This window comes from Prionailurus bengalensis, chromosome E2 (genome assembly GCF_016509475.1).
Source record: "Prionailurus bengalensis isolate Pbe53 chromosome E2, Fcat_Pben_1.1_paternal_pri, whole genome shotgun sequence".
NCBI lineage: Eukaryota > Metazoa > Chordata > Mammalia > Carnivora > Felidae > Prionailurus > Prionailurus bengalensis.
Genome location: NC_057352.1, coordinates 59,232,388 through 59,236,614, shown reverse-complemented (window position 1 = coordinate 59,236,614; position 4,227 = coordinate 59,232,388). Strand labels below are relative to the sequence as shown.

The 4,227-nt window shown below is 59.0% G+C and overlaps 1 long non-coding RNA gene across 1 annotated transcript; it reads right to left on the bottom strand.

Moving 5' to 3' along the window:
- Positions 1-1,672: 1,672 nt before the first annotated feature.
- Positions 1,673-3,766, bottom strand: LOC122494571. The gene is made up of 2 exons (XR_006300206.1): positions 3,366-3,766; positions 1,673-3,145 (listed from the first exon to the last, which is right to left on the bottom strand). It is a non-coding gene; the product is annotated as an uncharacterized LOC122494571 (long non-coding RNA).
- Between the last annotated feature and the right edge of the window lie 461 nt (positions 3,767-4,227).

Sequence of the window (4,227 nt, the reverse complement as noted above, 5' to 3'; positions counted from 1 at the left end):
ACCCGATGCTCAGCCGGTAAAGGCGTTTGAGTCTCTGTCACGTGCCAGGCACGGTTCTGGCAGTGGGAGGAAAGTCGTCACAAAATAAGGTCTTAAGAGGCTCTTGAAGAAATCAGGTTAGAATACAAATTCCAGAGAAATCAGATTAACAGCTTCCTGGTGCTGAGGGAAACGTGCCGTGCCACAACCGCGTGTGGAGGCGGCACGACCCACGTCATGCACACCCGTGAGCTCACACGCGCGCACGACCACAGGTAGATCTGACAGAGATGTGAGTGACCAGGTGGGTGGTGTCAGCATTGAGACGCCGCTGGCACCTTCGTACAGCCGTTTTGCGAAACGTTACCCCTGGGGGATCCACCTCCCTGGACCCTCTCGTATGACTAGGGGCGACTCTGCCATGATCTCAGCAGGAATTCCGGGAAAAGGAAGACGAAGCCCCTGGGCTCCCCGAGCCCGTGTTCCAGCGGGGAGTGTCTCCTCCGAGGGGTAAGCTGGGCGCGGAACCCCACCTTCCAGTAGGCATCAGGTGCGTGGACAGCGGGTAACCGGTAATAGCCCGGTTAGGGACACGGGATCAGTCCGGGTCTCGCTGGGCTGGAAATAAACAGCCGCTCGAACTGGGTTTTAAATTGAAGGTGTTTGGGGGCACCTGGCTGGCTCAGTCGGTGAAGCATCCGGCTCTTGATTTAGGCTCAGGTCACGATCTCACGGTTCATGGGTTTGAGCCCCACGTCGGGCTCTATGCTGACAGCGCGAAGCCTGCTTGGGATTCTCTCTGGCTGGCTGTCTCAAAATAAACAAATAAACTTAAACAAAAAATAAATTGAAGGGGCTTTAACAACAGCAACATTTGCAAGGTGTGGCCAAGGTCTGTGGACCTGGGGGAGGGATGGGAGGCAGCAGCAGGGGACTGCAGGGATGAGGGGACACAGGTGACATCATGGCAGGGTGTCCACATGGAGAGGACCCCAACGGGAGCTGTGACCTCAGGTAGGGGACACCACCCGCCAGGTGGAGGTGGCCCAGCGGGGAGGGAGCAGAGAGCGCCCAGCCTCCCTCCCCTCACTGTCCTGTGGTCCACGGAGCCCCCGCTGCCAGCTCCAGCCGGGAGCACAGGCCAGGGTGGGACGATGGAGTCCAGGCAGGTCGGCCGCCAGGGAAGGGAGGACTGAATCGGGAGGGGCGCGAAGAAGATGGTCGGCAGGACACCCATCCGTCAGGATGATCTAAATTAAGACGCAGAGACCGGCATGGGCATCTACTTGAGCATCGCGTCCTGGGGCCCCAGTAAGGGGGAGCACGCTGGGCAGCTGGGAAGGCAAGTGCTTGGGGTGCTCGCGGTGGGGGTGAGGGTCTCCAGGTGTGAGTCAGAGGAGCAGACCCCTCCCGGGAGTCATCGGGCTGCCTGCGGCTGAGGTCCGGGCTTTGCTGGCAGTTTGCTGCCCCACTGGTCACTTTGAGGACCAGAGCAATGCTTCTCGCTCCCTGGGGCCCGGAGGCTCCAGTTGCCGCTGTAAAGGCACTGGGGCCACGGCCGTGAGCAGCACGCACACACACAGAGCCTCGCCCGGCTTACAGCAGGCGGGGGAGAGCTCACGAAGCTGACACAAAACAAAGCAGAGAGGAAGTTGGAGGGAGCTGCCAAAAATAATTGCCGCCAACCAGGTGATTAGAGCAACAACAACTTATTCTCTCCCAGTTTGGGAGGCCAGAAGGCCCCGATTCACGGTGTCACAGGGCCTCGCTCCAGAGGCTGGAGGGGAGGATCCTTCCCGCCTCTTCCAGGTCTTAGGGGCCCAGGCATCCCTCAGCTTGTGACCGAGTCCCTCCTCTTCTGTCCCTGTCCCCCACAGCCTCTCCTCCCCTCTGGTCTAGGGAGAGGATTCAGGATGGTCTCCTCTGCAATTCTTAACCTAATCACATCTGCAAAGACCCTTTCTCCAAACAAGGCCCCATCCACAGGGTGCAGGGAGTAGGATGTAGACATACTTTGGGGGCCCCCCTCCACCTCCAGCAGCCCCCCTCCACCACCACGGGTGGTTATAGGGAATGGGGAGCTTGGCGGAGCGGAGGAGGGAGAGAGACCATCTGGGCAGGGAGAGGCGAGGGGAGGCATCGGTGAGGTGCACCGCCATCAGCCCTGTGAAGGAGCAAACCCTGAGGGCGGGGGCCAGGCCCCAGGTGAGGTGCTGCCCTCGGTCCTGTCCTTGGTCCTGCCCTCGGTCCTGTCCCCGCCTCTCACGGCCTCTCAGCTTTCTGCCCCGTTTTGCACCGTGGCTGGTTTTGATTGTCCACGCTGTGTTTACTCGTCGGATTGATTACCTCGTGTTGTATAACCTGGGCCGCCACAAGCCATCTGTATTTTACAACATCCAGAAAGCCCAGGCCGGCCTCAGGTGTTGAGTTGGGAGCCTGGGTCTGTGGGAGGAAGAACCCTCCAGGCGGGGCTGCATAACCCCGGGGGCCCAGGGCCGAAAGGAAGCACCAGGCCCCTCCCCGCTCAACAGTGATGAATTTCAAGACAGTGACACTGGGCGTTAAACCCAGCGGGACTCTTGCGACAGGGACGCCCACTGAGTGGCAAAGGGTTAGAGGATCACCCGAGTTGATCCAAAAACAAACACAAAACCCAGACTGATCCCGGGTCCCACCCAGACCAGTGAGACCAGAACTTCCGGGCGGCCCGGGTAGCAGCATGTCTTAAGGCTCCTCGGGTCTCTTCCTTAAAGGGAACCCATCGTCTCCCACAAAGGCCTGCTCCTCCCTGGGAGGCAGTCTGCGGAGCTGCTGAGGCGAGGCGGCGCTCACCGGCCACTCTTTGCGTGCTGGAGGTGGAACTCTGGCCACACACCTCGGTGCCCTGGGGACAGCCAGGGCTGGGAGCTCAGGGGGCAGGTGAGGGCGTTGCAGCGGTTGACGGAGGTGACATTCTTCAGACGCGCCCGCTCCTGACGGCTCCCGGGGGGCCCTGTCAGTGTTGGCTGTCCTTACCAGGCACCCTGGGCCAGCACAGCGCCCGCACGGCACGGTGTCCTGCAAATTCTTGGGAGCGTACAAGTCCGGGATACGAGAAGGGAGGAGCACCGTTGTCCCAGGCGTGCGGCATCCCTGGGGTCTTTTCCTGGCTCCCCATTTGGGCTTCCTGGTAACAGCAAGGACCAGCTTGAGCCTTTGCCTAAACTAAACAGCCCCCCTCTCCAGCTCCCACCCCACGAAAATATACCCGCACAGCCCCCACACACACACACACACGTTCATTTTCTTGGCTGTTCACACTTCCCCTTTTGCAATTCCTCCAGTCCTGATCCTAAGACTCCCTTGATTTCGCTCCGGGCCCAAAGCAGAGCACTGAAGACACACACCTTCTCTTGCTGCAGTGGGTCAGCGGTGGCTGAGGGTCAGTTCAACACTGGGCTCCCACCAAGCTGGGACCCCCAGGGAGGCACAGAAGAGTCAGAGATACGGATGGAGTCCACCCTGCCAGGAGCCAGAAATGTGATTTAGAGGAAGGGGCCACGGTCTGTGTAGTCAAGGAGAAGGGGCGTGTGGTCTGGAGGTAGACGGTCTGGCTTCAGAACCCGGGCACCACCGTTCACCGGGAGCGTGAACCCGGGCAGTTACTTAACCCTTGCTATGCGTGGCTTCCTCATCTGTAACCTGGGGACGGTGCGAGTGCCTTCCTGTCTGTGGCTGTCGGGAGGACGGGATTCACGTTCATATTAATGAAGATGGACAGGGGTGCCTGGGTGGCTCGGCTGCTTACGTGTCCGACTTCGGGTCAGGTCTTGATCTCACGGTCCGTGGGTTTGAGCCCCGCGTCGGGCTCCGTGCTGACGGCTCAGAGCCTGGAGCCTGCTTCGGATTCTGTGTTTCCTTCTCTCTCTGCTCCTACCCCGCTCATGCTCTGCCTTACTCTGTCTCTCAAAAATAAATAAATGTCATAAAAAATTTTTTTTAATAAAAATTTAAAAATAATAAAGATGCACAGGTCCAGGAATTTAGTAGATGTTCAGTGAAGCTTTTCCGGGCCCCTGAAGTTGCTTACGGTCTAATAGGAACAGGATGCCCGCGGAGGACCGAGTAAGTTGGGGTGAATCTAGGGGAAGGGTCGGGTGGGGATTTCAGACACTCGGTGTCATGGAACCTCAGAGAAATCGGAGCCCCCCTCCTCACCCCAACTGTGGTCAGTGATTCCTTTTCCCTTTACCACCCTGAAAGCAGAAT